Source organism: Prionailurus bengalensis, chromosome B1 (assembly GCF_016509475.1).
Source record: "Prionailurus bengalensis isolate Pbe53 chromosome B1, Fcat_Pben_1.1_paternal_pri, whole genome shotgun sequence".
Classification (NCBI taxonomy): domain Eukaryota; kingdom Metazoa; phylum Chordata; class Mammalia; order Carnivora; family Felidae; genus Prionailurus; species Prionailurus bengalensis.
In genome coordinates this window covers 91334258-91350724 of record NC_057344.1, presented here as the reverse complement: position 1 = coordinate 91350724, position 16467 = coordinate 91334258, and the positions used below count along the sequence as shown (strand labels likewise).

The window sequence follows — 16467 nt, the reverse complement described above, 5'->3', positions numbered from 1 at the left end:
ATTTGTATAATAGTAATATTTAAAGTTGATCTACTAATAACAGAAAAAGATCAGAAATAATACAAATGCCTATTAGTAAGTTAATGGATATTCAAAGTGTGCTTTAGCCAAACAACGGAAAATCATCTACTTTGTTGTATGTGATGAAAAAGCAATAAGTATAAGCAGTAAGAAGGAACAAACTGGTGATGCAAATAAATGGACATATTTCAAATGATTAAGTTGAGCACATGGAATGACAAAAATAATATATATGAATATATAAAATTCAGAACATAATATATAATATGAATATATTGTGTATATATGTATGAAGTTTTTAGAACAAGCAAAATGAAGATACAGTGATTTAATTCAGATTGGTGGTTGCCTGTAGGCTGGTGACTGATTATAGGTCTGCACGAGAACTTCCTGGGATGATAAAAATTATTCCTCTATTTTGTTTTGGTTGGTAGTTAAAAGGGTGTATGATTGTTGAAAATCTTTGATAGATTTAAAACAGGCATTTTATTGCATGTCAATTATTCTTTAATAATTTTTTTAAATTTTTTATGTTTTTATTATATTTTTGAGAGAGAGCATGAGCAGCGGAGGTGCAGAGGGAAAGAGACACACAGAATCCAGAATCTGAAACAGGCTCCAGGCTATGAATAACATTTAGAATATAAGACAAAATTTAGTATTTTGGCATTATATTTGTTAACATGAAATTTTCATTTAAGACTTTATTAAAATGTTCCTCTTCTTTATGTTTTTTTTTTTTAATGCCAGGGTTCTTAGAATATATCATTTAATCAGAGCACTCCCTTTACATGATATATATTTTTTCCTGCCATTTCCATGTCGGATACATCTTTATAAAATGGAAGGTATCTCCAGAGGCTTTATAATCCAGTGCTGTGCTCTCAGGCAGGGCTACAAACTGAGCCACTAAAACAGATGGTTGTCTGGCTTATTCTTACTGATGTTCAGAGAAAGACATTATATAAATTCCCTTGGTAACGCACTTTTGTGTTTAAACAACCTTAATGTCAATAAGTTGTTTCTTACATCTAACCTGACTCTCCCTTTCTCAAACATAAGTTTCACATGCTTTTGTTTTATTCTCAGTGGAGCAAGAGAACAGATGGCCAGTATCTTCCTTTGAAAAACAATTCATACACTTAAAGACAGTTGCTAACAAGACCCCTTACTTAATGTTAAATTTAATTGTTTCAATTCACATAATGGAAAAGATGGATCTTCTTTCAAGTTCATCTAGGCTAACACCCAAAGTTTATGGCATGGAATTTTATCTTGTAAGATGTTCAATTAATAGAAAATTTTTACATCAGTAAATTTGTTAGTAATATTTGATAAGTTATACTTTTCTTGGAGACTTATAGTACTTTTTCCCATATTAATATCTTAGAGAAACTCTGATGGAAGAAGTCTATTTAAATATGCTTATTCAAATATTTTCAAATGTTCTCTTCTAGCACCTTCTAGTTTACTGCAAATCACCAGTTAATACTCACAGAAAACTGTTTATATCATGACATTCCACTTTTATTCTCATTACATTCCTTTAAAGATTAAGAAAGCTAAAGCCTCTCAAAGAGGTAACAATTACATAGCTCTTTAAATATGTAATTTGTATATATTTTAGATGGCCTGCTCTATAAATACATCTATAAATTAACCATCTTAAGAATAGCCAGAAAAACTCAACAAGTATATAAAAATAATATCTTTCAAATCCTCAGAAAACTGCTGTGACATAGTAAAAAATCTGGAGCACAATAAAAAATAACAAGGCATAAGGGAAGACAATATCTTTCCAAAAAACAGACAAAAGTGACAATATGAAGATAGAGGTAAAGCTAATAAAATGATTAGATTATGACTTCTAAATAAATACAATTAAATATTTCAGTAATTGAGTGACTAGATAAAAAATTGGGGGCAAATAAATGGAAACTTAAAATGATTCTAATACAAATTATAATAATTAAACAATCTGAAATTAATAACTTAATTTATGGATTTAATAGTAGATTAAACCCAGCTAGAGAGAAAGAAAACATGTATGTTTACTAGTTTATTTCTAGCAAACACAAAATGATGGGAAATATAGAAAAACTAAGAAATATAAAATATTTTAAAAGTATAATATCTTTTAGCATCTAATCATACAATTATATTTCCCAAAGATGAGGATAGGGAGAATGTAGACACAAGTGAATTGGAAGAGATAACAAATAAGAGATTTTTAAATTGATGAAACACATTAAGTCATTATTTCAAGAATCACTATAAAAAATCATCACTATAAAATTTAACAGCATTAAATTATTAGCAAATGAACAAACACACATATAATAACAAATCATAGCATACTAACCTTTTAACCCCCCCCCCCCCAAAGATAGGATATATTAAAAGCAGCCAGAAGAAAAATAGGTATTTTATATTTAAAGGAATAAAAATAAGAATTCTAGCTAATTTCTCAATATAAAAATGGGAGCTAGCATAAAATGGTATATTCTATTGAGAATGCTTTAAGAAAATATCTGCTAATCTAGAATCAACATCAAGTCAAATTATATGCCAATAATGAAGACATTTCCGGACAAAGTAAAACAGTAAGAATTTATTCAATAGTGATTGAAGACTCTTCTGCAGGCAAAAGAATTATTGAATTTAGGTTTATGATGCAGGAGGAAATGACCAGTAAATATAAAATTAAGACAATAGTAAATATGGTGGCATATCTAATTGATTACTGATGATAAACAAAAATGATATTTTGAGACCCTAAATTATATATCGAATGAATACATAAAACATTTATTAAGAAAAAATAAATAAATATTAAGTTTTCTAATTAACCCATGCATTGCCCAGGAAATGAAGAAGTACCATTTTGTATAATATTTTAATAAATGAAGGAAGTCTGTTGAAATGTCTAGGGTAAACACTTATATAATAGTAAAGTGATGTCTAATTAATAAGTTAATAGCAAGGAACATAAAATAATTTTTTAAATAATGAGTCCAGGGCACCTGGTTGGCTCAATTGGTTAAGTGTCCTACTCTTAGTTTTGGTTCAGGTCACGATCTCATGGTTTGAGAGTTTAAGCCCCGCATCAGGCTCCATATTGATTGCGTGGAGCCTAGTTGGGATTCTGTCTCCCTCTCTCTCTGCCCCTTCCCTGCTTGCTCTCTACCTCTCTTTCTGAAGAAAACAAATAAATAAACATCAAAAAATAATAACATAACATAACATAACATAACATAAAAAATAAAGAATCCAAATCTAGTGCAATTCTATTCAACATTCTCACAGAGGGTTTTCTGGAGATGGGCAAATTAATTCTATATTGGCAATGGAAACAAAAGGCAAAGACTATCGGGACCAGGGTGCCTGGGTGGCTCAGTTGTTTGAGCCTCTGACTTCAGCTCGGATCATGATCTCCCGGTTCATGAGTTCAAGCCTTGTTTTGGGCTCTGTGCTAACAGCTGGGATTCTGTGCCTACCTCTCTCCGTCCCTCCTCCACTCACACTCTGTCTCTGTGTCTCAAAAATGAATTAACGTTAAAAAAATATATAAAGTTAGCCAGGATAATACTGAAGGAGTAGAGCACATACGTTCGAAGTGTTACTCTAATGTATAAAGTTCTCCAAGGTAACAGCTGGCTACCAATATTATTATGTTTTAAGATTTTTAGTGGAATTTATGAATAACATCCTTCTTATTGATTTTATTACTATAAATATTGGACTTATTCCAATGTATGCTGAAACATTTTTAGATGGAAACTTATGGAACATTTAAGTCACACTGAGGCAAGCAACAGAGATTGTTTTTGATCACTCTGAAGTCCCATGCTGACCTTTGCAATCGAAGAGAGTCTTTCCATCTTTGTGCTCCATCATGAGTAGTGCTGCATTTATCACACCTACCAATGATGATATTTTAAACTTTTCAAATACTATTTGTCTGTTTTTAGTGGAGAGCTTATTGTTTTCTAAGAAACATGAAATGCTTAAACTATTTAATTCATTCCATTTCATAAATATCATAAAATTTATATTTGCATCCCCAACCAGTGAGTAATTATTCTGCGTTCTAAATTATTTGAAAAATAGTTTTTTCTGGTAACAAAGTTGAAATAAATGTTCTGTACATATGCAAAAACTCAGGAGATACATCTATACACACACCCTTGCTTATATTTGTATATATAAAGTATATAAATAGTACACATGTTTACATATAGAGTATATAACTCTGCTGTATGTATCCAAATTGTTCATTAAAAGTGATTGTAGGGGCCCCTGGGTGGCTTACTCAGTTGAACTTCCAACTCTTGATTTCGGCTCAGGTCATGAGTCGTAGGATTGAGTCATGCATCTGGCTCCATGCTAAGCATGGAGTCCACTTAAGATTTTCTCTCTCTCTCTCTCTGCTTCTCCTCTCTGCCTCTCTCTCTCTCTCTCTCTCTCTCTCTTTTTCTCTTTCTCAAATTAAAACAAGAAAACCCTTGCCAACGAGCATTCCCGTATCTTTGTCAGCACTTGATGATGTTCTCAGATTTTTAAATTACTGCCTTTCTAATGGGTTGGAGCTGCCAAATTTTGGTTGTTTTGTGTTCTATTTCTCTGATGATTCCTACTGAGGTTAATTTGATTTTGTATGGGTATATTGACAAATAAGATTTGCTTTTGCTTGACTTTCCTCTTCGTTTTTATTGTCAATTATTATGGGGGCGGGTTCTAACAGAAAACTGATGTATACTCAAATGAGATAACTGAGGGGTTTAAGAAAAGACCACTTTACACAGACATGGGCAGTGTTCAGGCAAATCAACAAGAAGTGTTGAAGCACCCTGGGGCTAAAAACATCAAGGGAGTTGTTGATACTAGCGTATCTGATAGAGAAAGTGATTTCTAGAACATGCATGGAAATAGGAGTTATAGGAGATGTCTGCCTTACAGATGATGTGCTGTTGGTACAGGGATGCACTTAACACAATGTGTCCAAGAAGGCAGGTAGTCAGAAACGTAACTTCCTCGTCCTCCTCTTCCCATACCTTCTCATCTCCTGTTGATCAATGGATCCCATTGACCAAACCCAAATGTGAAGCTAGAAGTAAGGCATCACCTTAATAAAATATACAAAATTTAGTGTCCTGGGAAATGGAAAATGGTAGAGAGATGAGGAATAATTGGAAAGAAGCAAATGGTGAATACCATAGTATCCCTTATATTTGTTTGTTGTTGTTGTTGTTTATTTGGTTGGTTTTCTATTTTTTTAATTAAAAAATTAAATTGAGTATAATGTTTCTTTGGGTGATATGTTTCAAATGTGTCTTCTCATTTCAAATTTATACATCCTTTTGAATGCAGTTAAATTGTTAATTGCAAAAATTTAAACTTTATGGATGCAGAAAATTTTGCATTAACTGCTGCATTCTAAGCATCTGGAAGAACTTCTGTAACAGGGCAATTGTTTAATATTTGTTGAATGAATGAATAAATGAATATTTTTCTTTAGGCTTTTTTCTGTTTCTGTATTATTTTTAATCTTTTCATATAGTGAGATATAGTGAGAATATCAATGAGGTAATTCTTCTATATTTTTATTTAATAATTTAAATTTTTATTTTTCTCATTTATATATTAATCCACCTGGAATTTTTTTTTTAATTTTTTTTTTCAACGTTTTTATTTATTTCTGGGACAGAGAGAGACAGAGCATGAACGGGGGAGGGGCAGAGAGAGAGGGAGACACAGAATCGGAAACAGGCTCCAGGCTCTGAGCCATCAGCCCAGAGCCTGACGCGGGGCTCGAACTCACGGACCGCGAGATCGTGACCTGGCTGAAGTCGGCCGCTTAACCGACTGCGCCACCCAGGCGCCCCAATCCACCTGGAATTTTATACTATATGATATGAAGTAGGGATTCAATTGTGTATATATGTATTTATGTGCTATATATGTATGTTTATATATGTATATTTGTATGTGATAGATATTTCACACTCAATTTACTAATATGTAATGTCTCTTACATCACATGTCACATGTGACTATAGCAAATAACTATATGTATTTATTTCTCTATATCTAACCCAATCTCTGTCTCACTGGTTGGCAGTTTATACTTTTGTCAAAATTATATTCTCAGTTCTAATGTGATTCTCTCTCGTTGGTTAGACATATTGTATTTTTACAATTAATTTGGTCCTCTATATGAATTTTGGAGTCATTTTCTCAAGTTCTATAAAATATCTCATTAATGTATTGTTAGATTGGCACTGGATTTATAAGTTAACTACAAAAAAGGACATCTTTATAATTTTGATTCTTCCTAGACATACTTTTTGTTCTTTAATAATAGTCTGTAATTTTCAATATTAAGGTCTTCTACAACTTTGGTTGACTTTATTCTTTAGTATCTACAAAAATTTTTTTTAAAGACATTATACTTAATATTGAAATTCACTAGCATCCCTACTAATATTAGGAACAATGTAAGTATGTGAATTGTTATTCCGACTATTCAATTTTGTACTGGATGTCTTCATCACTAAGTAAGGCAGAAGCCAGATATTAGATTCCATATGAAATTGAAAGAACATTAAAAAATTGTGCTTACTTCTATATAATGTAATTGTTTGAAAATGTAGTTATTTATATAGAAACTTCAACATAATCTATGAATGACCAGATAATAAAACAATTTAATAAGAATGTTGTATAAAAATATTAACAGTGTTCTTTACAGCAGAGATTACCAAGTAAGAAAAAAAAAAGAATATGGTACAAAAAATCCTACTCACAAGGGTCTCTTTTTTCTCTTCTAAAATATGATATAATGTGTTTAAGGATGTGTAGAATTGTATTGATTTTCTCCTGTGTTAAGAATTTTTATTCTGCATATAGCATGTATTTTTAAGCCCTGAAAATATCTGATATTTATTTCTATTTCAATATTTCATATTTTCATTTGGAATGTCTTTTGCTTTTATGTCATCACCAAATGTTATCCTAATGCTTATTATCCTTACTCTTGTTAATTTATGTTGTTGTCATTTCTTCCTGAATTCTTACAGATAGTTTTCAGTTTTCCACCATTATATTAATTCCACTTTCACTGTCAGAATTTTGTTCTTTTTGTTTCCAAGGTAGCTTTCATTCCTGTTACTATCTTTTGGGGGGAAGACTTTGCAGTTATATTTATCCTACTCTTTGTTCCATTGCATAAATACTATTTGGTCACTTCAAATGTGGCCAGTAGCAAAGACTTAATTCACTTAAATATCATTCTCTTTTTGGATTTCAGCTTGTGCTTTTAATCTCAATTTTCCTATTTATATCTTCTTCTATCCTTTTTTTTTCTTTTTACAGAACGATGCTACACAATTGTGAAACATATTTAATTTTCTGTAATATATAATCCTATTTCATAGACCTATTTTTTCTTCTAACTCCTCAGGAAAATTTCTTTTATCCTTTTTTTTCCTGCTTTCCCAATAGTATTTATGTCTGAATGATTATTTTCTCCTTTATCATAGAACAAGTTGCTTTTAACCTTGAGATATTGTGCGTCATCATATAGGATACCTATGTTGTCATGGACCCATTTTATTATCCACATTTGTGCTGGTGGGATAATGTTTTCAGATGTTCACATAAAAGCGGTCTGATATGTATAGCTTTCCTTTCCCAACATCTGGCAAATATCTAGTTTATGTAGATTTGCCAATGTGAGACAAAACTTAATCCCAACTCCTCCACCTGTCTCATAAAAAGGTACTTCATATATAGGATATAGAAAATGTGTCTGCCTTAAATCATCCTGGCTTGCTTAAACATTTTTAACTTTTGAAAATCACACTATACCTCACTTTGTAGTGTAACCTTTAATGTCTCCTCATCAAATCCCATTGGTTTACCTAGGAGTTTAATTGTTACACCTTAAAGGTCCGACAGCCAAATGTTTTCCAGAGTTTACATTTAAGAGTTCATCATCCTGCTGTCATCTTTGTGCAGGGACCACGCTAATCTCTGTATTGTTCCAATTCAAGTACAGGTGCTGCCCAAGGAGCACAAGAGTTCATTGTCTTTTCTATTCAAGTGGCAGAATCCGAGGCTCGGGTTTAACGGACTAAGGAAAAAGAGATGATCCTTTCATCTAATTCTTTTTTGGGATAACTTACCTTGGTTTTCACTGGCAGAGCATGGCATAGCAAGAGATGTTTTAAATTACTTATATTTCAGTTCAACTCTTTTCAATAGATATTACAGTTAGTGAAAATATCTCCCAGATACTGGGAATCATTTCCTAGTCCTTTTCAAAGACACCATAAGGAAATTTCATATTTTTCTTTGAATCCTTTATTGAGATTTTGAAACAGGTTGTGTCAGGGCTGACAGTTACATGTCATGCTCACTGTACAATCCTGCAGACTGATTTTGTATTGAAATGGTAGCACCATTTAGAGTAAAATCTTAAGCATGGGAGATATTCTCTGAATGGATATTTAGAATCTCTCTCCTTTTGAATTCTCTCATGTTTGGTTTTCAGATCAGGTACTGGAAATCAACAGTTGTAGTGAATACCCAATCTGAGACTCACATTGCATAGAGAGTGATAGAAATAGATAACGACTGTCAGAAAGAAAAAGAGAAAGTGACAAAGATGAATACTAAGGATAATTTACCTGGATATATACACTATTCATTCTAAAATAATAAAAGTAGATAGAGGGAACAAAGCTGTCTTGCTCTACCCATTTCCATGTACAGATCATATTAACCATATTCCAGTGTAAGACTCTAACAATGGGAAAAAGTTAAAATAGTTAAAATCTATTCAAAATACAAAAGCAAAAACTTTATCGGTATATTTTCCCCTTGGAAGTACGGATTTTTTTTTTTCTGTTTAATAAAACCTTAGACACATATGTCACACATAATTTAAATTTTTAAAAAAATTTTTTTAATGTTTTATTTATTTTTGAGACACAGAGAGAGACAGAGCATGAGCAAGGGAGGGGCAGAGAGACAGGGAGACACAGAATCGGAAGCAGGGTCCAGGCTCTGAGCTGTCAGCACAAACCTTGAGGCGGGGCTGGAACCCAGGAAGCGGGACATCATGACCTGAGCTGAAGGCCGGGCGTTTAACCTACTGAATTGCCCAAGTGTCCGATGATTTATATAGATTTTCTAAACGAGATAAACTAATAAATTAAGGTAATTTATACTTCATAACCAGGGAACACTTTTGCATTCATAATTGAATGATTTTAAGTTAGAAAAAAAGTATATATTTTAATGTTTATTTATTTTTGCGAGAAACAGAGAGCGCGCCCAGGCTCATGTGCATGAGTAGGGAAGGGGTAGAGAGTGAGAGGGAGACACAGAATCCAAGACAGGCTCCAGGCTCTGAGCTGTCAGCACAGAGACCTACGTGCGGCCGGAACCCACAAACAGCAAGATCATGTCCTGAGCCGAATTCGGATACTTAACCAACTGAGCTACCTAGGTGCCACACAAATGAATATTTTTAAATCCCCCACAGTTGGAATAAATACAAGAGCAAAGGTGTGTATTTAAAAAAATATTTTTTTAAATTTATTTTTGAGAGAGAGAGAGAGAGAGAGAGAGAGACAGAGCGTGAGCAGGGAAGGGGCAGAGAGAGAGGGAGACACAGATTCTGAAGCAGGCTCCAGGCTCTGAGCTGTCAGAGCCCGACTTGGGGCTTGAAGTCACCAGCAGTGAGATCATGACCTGGGCCAAAGTCGGAAGCTTAACCCACTAAGCCACTCAGGCGCCCCACAAAGTTTTGTGTTTTTGAAACTATTTTAAATTATATTAAGTTGGACTAAATCTTCAATTACAAATGTTTGAATATTTCAATGAACCTATCATTAGACTACTTTCGCTATTATCCCACTGGTTGAATACATGAATGGAACTCGTTTTTTTCTTTGAACAAAATTCTCTGCTCACCATCATCAAAGCAGTTCCCCTATGTAACCACTGCCTTTGTGTTTATCATACTTTTCAGGATTGTGTTCCTCTCACCTTGGCCTATTTCAAAATCCTCATAAACCCCAGTTATATTCTAATTAAAAATTTGGGAACAAAATACACCGGAACAAAATTAATAAGTAACTATTTAAATTTTTCCTTTGCTTATTGGCACTCTTTGTTTGCACTCTACCTTTTTATGTTTTATTAGTATAAAAAAACCTAATGGAGATCATTTAGAAAATGTAACAGCGTTTTAATACATCTATTGAATTCCTCAGCGGGCTTCTACCAATCAAGGTATGATACTCTAGAATTTAGACAGCCTTTTTTCTCTATTCCCATGGATTAACTAAATTGTAACTTTGTGTTAAATGACTGGCTTGTTATATGGGGGATATTTTTACTTTAGGTCCACCTAAACTATTAAACTATCAACAAAAGTATTGCTCATTAAAATTTTGTAAGACAAAAGATTAATCTGCTTTGTTTTCAAGTCATAAATTTCAAATAATTGACATCAATAGACTATTATGATAAACTTGTTGCCAGATGTTTTTGTCTACAGATGAACTCTGTTGCCAATATATAACTGCCTCACTCAGGCATCCTGGCAAAGAGCATCTCTGTTTTCATTTTGCTATTACTTTGATGCCCAATGTTTATTTTCGATATTTAAAAGTTTATGACATAATTTTGGAATACATTTTAAAAGAAAACAATGATACATATTTTAACAATATACATAGCTCCTTTATTGTATTAAGTGATACCAGGGATTTGGGGGCACTTTGTCTGTTAGCTCTAATGCAGGTAAAAATGAGTGATATCTCTTTGAGATGATGCCTACTTTTGCTCTTTCTTTATTGCTCCATTTATTATTTACATTTATAAAGTGAAATTAGTTTAGCCATTAAGGTCAAATTGTAAGATAAAGTAACATTGTACTTGAGAACAAAACGATTTGGTATTCCACTTTGAACTCAAATTCCTTTAAAGATCATTTCAATAGCAGCTCAGATTCTTGTTATGCCTTTTTTGCACCTTCTAGCTGATTCCTTTGTTTGTATTTCTTTGTATGCTCGTACATTATGGCCTCATAATGTCTTAATAAAATCATTTTGTATTCGTCAACAAATTTTCATTAGGTTGTAGGTATATAGTAGCTATGTTGAGCATGTAAAATCAATATTACTTGATACATATGTGCAGCTGCATAGAAAGATGCAGTACAGTCGTAGGGAGAGAGACAGAGACAAAGACAGAGGCAGAGACAAAGACAGAGAAAGGAAGGAAAGGAGGGAGAAAAGGGGGAGAGGGAAGAGGATATTAAGAGAGAGAAAGAGTTGTTCAAAGTATGTAAAATCAATAGATGCTGAATTGACCCTGAACATCTTGAATTGTGAAAAACAGTGTTGGTAAAACATAATGCAATATGTGATATTGTCAACATAACTACATTATAGAGATAAATCTATTCAATATTTTCTACGTAACTTTGAGGGAAAGACAGAATCATCTTATATTTCCCCATGAACATGTCACATTTTTGCCTTTTGAAGCCTTCGTGCCTGTGTTCAACAGAGAATTTAGATAGCAGGAGCTAACTTTATTTTTGAAAGTTAAAACTCAAATATATTTCTTTTGAATGAGGTGGTTTGATAATATTAAGATATTTTCTTAATAATTATTTCATTTTCTCTGGTGACTCTATGACATGGAAATATTCCACCATAATATATTGTATTGACTTATCCTGGTCAAGCAGCACAATTCAAATATTTGTATTGATGTAATGTATTTGTTTTATAATACCTGCCAATGAAATTAAATGTAGGGGTCAGAAAAAAAAATAATGCTCAGTTTTTAAGAATTCCTAACTTCTCTTAATAAAAAGTATTATGAAATCATGAGTTCTCAATTAAATTGTATCCAGAAAGATATTGCTTGTTCTTCAGAAAATGAGCAAAAACTATCATACTGTATCATTACGAGTCAAAAATCTAAAAAAAGAATTCATGTGGTTGTTAAAATTTAAAAACTGAACAAGTTATAGCCCTCTAAAATATTATGTGGAGAAATAGATTGTGTTTTATGATTCTAATTTTTAAAATGAAAATGATGTATTAGCTTGTGTGTTTGATAGACTTTGGAAGAAAAGTAATAAAATAATGATGACAATTATGAAAGTTATAGAAATAGTATTAACAATAATAATAATATTGCTGATGTCGATAAAGTATTTGGCCAGTTTGTAATAGATAAGTAACGCACACAGAAATGAACATACACATTTGCTTCCTTATAAATCAAGGCTATTTGATTTTATTGAGTTATATGGCAATGGGAGAACAAAAGATGACCTTCATACTTGTTAGAACTTTAGTTTTATGGAAATCTGGAATTAAAATTGAGTAGAACTTAGCAGAATAACACATTCTCAAGACCACAGGAATATCAGGCATATACTAAGTTGGTTGAGCTATTTGACTAAAGCTTTGATAAATCATTAACTTTCAAATTTTAAGTCCATTCTGTTATAAAACAGAGATAGAACAACTATTCCCTACTAGTTATTTTCTTTTGATTAAAATTAATATACAGTGAAAGCATAAAGATTGGAAGGCCCTCCTGAGATTGAAAGAATAATTATCCAAAAGACCACGGTTGGAATATTATTCAGCGCTATAAAGAAATGAACTATCAAGCCATGAAAAGACATTGAGGAAACCTAAATGCATGTTACTAAATGAAAGAAGCCAATCTTAAAAGGCTACATAAAGTACAATTCCAATTATGTGTGACAGTTTATGAAAGGCAGTAAAAATAACACTGGTTTCCAGAGGTGTGGGAAGGGAGAAGTGAAAAGGCAGGGCACAGAGGATTTTTAGGGCAGCGAAACAACTCTGTAGGATACTGTAATGGTGGACATATGTGATTATACATCTACTCAAGCCTGTAGAATCTACAAGATCAAAAACAGGCTTTAATGTAACCAGTGAACTTTGGGTGATAATGATGTGTCAACATAGGTTCATTGGTTGCAACAGATAACATCACTCTAGGACAGAATGTTCATAGGTGGAAAGGCTATGTGTGGGGCCAAGAGCATATGAGAAATCCCTGTACCTTCTGCTTAATTTTGCTGTGAACCTAAAACTGCTCTAAAGAACAAAGTCTATTAAAAAAAATTAAAGGAACATGGTAATCTCAGGAAGAAATGGGCCTTTAGTACCAATGGGCTGATAACTGAAAAAGTGCTGAAAAAAGAACTGAGCTATAAAGCAATAACCTAGTAAGAGAAAGGGGAAAACCATTATCATGGTTGTTTTTCCCCTTTTATATCTTATGCATTAGGTGTGAAATTAGTTTTTAGAAAGCACTAGTTGAAAAATATTTATAAAGATAGATAGATACATAGATAGAAGATAGATGCAAAATTAGTTTTATCTCTTCTTTAATTATACATTTTATTTTATTACTATTTTATTATTTTGAATGCTACTTTGTATGTGTGATTATAACTTTTGGGTTTTCTAGAATTAATTAGAAAGATTTCTGGGGTGCCTGGGTGGCTCAGTCGGTTAAGCATCCAACTTCGGTTCAGGTCATGATCTTGCAGCTCGTGAGTTCGAGCCCTGCATCTGGCTCTGCACTGACAGCTCAGAGCCTGGAGCTTGCTTTGGATTCTGTCTCCCTGTCTCTCTGCCCCTCCCCTGCTCATGCTCTGTCTCTCCCTGTCTCAAAAATAAATAAACATTAAAAAAAATTAAAAAAAAAAGAAAGATTTCTTACGCTGGGGAAGCAGAGTAATGGGCTGAAAGTCAGAAGACAGTTATTCTTCTAGCTCCTTTGTTAGTAACTAAGTTTGTCTAGCCTTGACTATATTACTCAATGCTTCTGAGTTGATTTTTTTCATTGTTTCAATGTGTTTGCAGAACCAAACTATACCATGAATTTTACCATGTTATGATGAGGATCACAAGTAGATACTTGATATATATGTATATAAATGTATAACTGTATACATGAAAGGATTTAGTTACTATAATTAGGTTTTGCAAGTAGCTTTGTGCTCTGGTGGCTTAATTGCATTGATATTATCTGGGCACTTACTACAATCTACTTCTTCCATGTAGGGCTGGGCTGGACATACAGTTAGCAATATGTCCAGGGTAAGCTCTTCAAATTTCATAAAAATGTCAACATTATAGCTGGTTCAGTACATGATCACAGCTTAGGAATTTGTCTTAATCAGAAACAAACTGTATTCACTTCAGATTTATACTTTGAAATCTATTCATGCATTAATGAATATTCAATGAGTGTTTATTGTATGCAAACTAACATGTTAATCCTTGGGATACATCAGAAGACAATGTAAACACGGTTCTTGATCTCAGACTAATAATTGTATTCAATAATATGTGTTCTTAGAAATACACTTTGCAAAAATTATAGTTTTTTTCTCATTATAATTTGTTTTTCTCTACTTTTTATTGGAGCTGAGCATCTTTTTGTGCTTCATCGTTTTTGTATGTCTTCTTGTGTGCATTTCATGTTAATAATCTTTTCCAATTTCTGTAGGATCATTGTCTTTTTCTTGTTTTTTAGGAGTTCTTTGTTGTTTGTGATTATGTACCCTCATCTCATATACCCAAACTTGCCTGCCGTTCATTTATTGATTGTGAGCATTGTGTGGATGATCAGGATCTACAAGTTTCATTCACTAGTTGACTAGTTCATGTAGAAGAAGGATTTTCTATTCAGAGAAAGGGGAAATAGAGAAGCAAGAAAGGGAAGGGAATTGGAGGTATGTGCGCTTCTCTTCCCTGTGTTTTCTTTTTGGACAAAACCACTAGGAAAGTAAGTATCCCCATGAAGTGAGATTTGAAGGATGCACTCATGAGAATTTCTCTTTAATTTAGGAGCTGATTCTGGAAATAAAGAGTGGAAAACACTTTCTGTTCTGGAATTTTAAATATCACACCCTTAAAAACTGACCTGAGATGCAAAACCAGGACCATCTATATCCGTAGAGAAAGGTCTTAATAATATGTAAGGCAGTTTCCCTGAATTAAATCATAGTTTTGCTCTAATTGTGAGTTAAGTGATAGGAATTGTTGGAAAGACCAAAGATGGGAGAAACGATAATAAAAATTATTAAATTACACATTTGCTGAATTAAATATCTTTTTTTTTTTCAGTTCTAGTTATGTTATTTGTTATGTAGTGAAGAATTAACTTTACCCTAAGATAGACTAGGCCTTTGTTCTCAAGATGGTCCTTAGGCAATTGGAATATCCTTGCTGATGGGAGTGACTTTGTTTGCCTGGGGACTTTGGCCAACAACAGTTTAACAACACATTTCATGATGGGGGCATTGGACCACATGGTATCAGTTCTGCCTGCAGAATACACTGAAGAATAATAGTTTTAACCTGACCTCAGCAGGGGCCAGAGAATAAAGTTCAGCCACAAGGGTAGTATGTGACTGAGCCCCACTAAAAACTCTAGACGCCAAAGACTCAGGAGCTTCCTTGGTTACCAATAGTCAATGTCTACTGTTACATATTAATGCTGGAAAAGTAACTTGTCTGTAACACCTGAGTTGAGAATATCGGAAACTCCATGTTTGGAAACTTGTCCTGGACTGTGCCCTATGTACTTCTTCCTTTGACTGATTTCAAGCAGTGTTCTTTCCTCATAATAAGCTGTAGTCACAAATATAATCACCTTAAATGAATTCTGTGAGATTTTCTAGTGAATTGTCAAACACAAAGGTTGCTATTATGTAAACCCCATTCCTCCAACATGCAGTTGCAGTCTGAAAAGAGGGCAGTTTGGGTCTCCTGGGTGGCTCAGGTGGTTGGGTGTCCGACTTAAGCTCAGGTCATTCTCTCATGGTTCATGCGTTCCAGCCCCACATCCGGTTCTGTGCTGACAGCTCAGAGCCTGGAGCCTACTTCCGATTCTGTGTCTTTTTCTCTCTCTCTGCCCCTCCTCCACTCACAATCTCTCTCTCTCTCTCTCTCTCTCTCTGTCTCTCTCTCTCTCTCTATCTCTCAAAAATAAATAAACATTAAAAAAAGGAGAGAGCAGTTTTGTGTGGACCGTTTACTCTAAAGTTTGTAGTTGCCTTAAAAATTTGTAGTTGGCCATAACTTGCAAATGTTTACTTAGATGTCTCTAACATATTATATTGTCAATCAAAAAGGTGCTTGGAAATTAAACACAACAGAAATAAAAACCAGAAAAGTATTTGAAAGTGCCCTCTAACAGTTCTATTCAAATAGTTTACCAAAGGTATATCCCGTTTTGAGCTATGTAACCGGTGCTGAGTCAGAAGAGCAAAAGTGAAATTGTGAAAAAAAAAAAAATAGCAACTGTATTTTCCAAATTGTACCTGGCAAGAAAACTGAGAAATTCACATCTGTTCCTGGG

At 33.3% G+C, this 16467-nt stretch overlaps 1 pseudogene; it reads right to left on the bottom strand.

Moving 5' to 3' along the window:
- Nucleotides 1–7999: 7999 nt before the first annotated feature.
- Nucleotides 8000–8098, bottom strand: LOC122479265 (annotated as a pseudogene).
- Between the last annotated feature and the right edge of the window lie 8369 nt (nucleotides 8099–16467).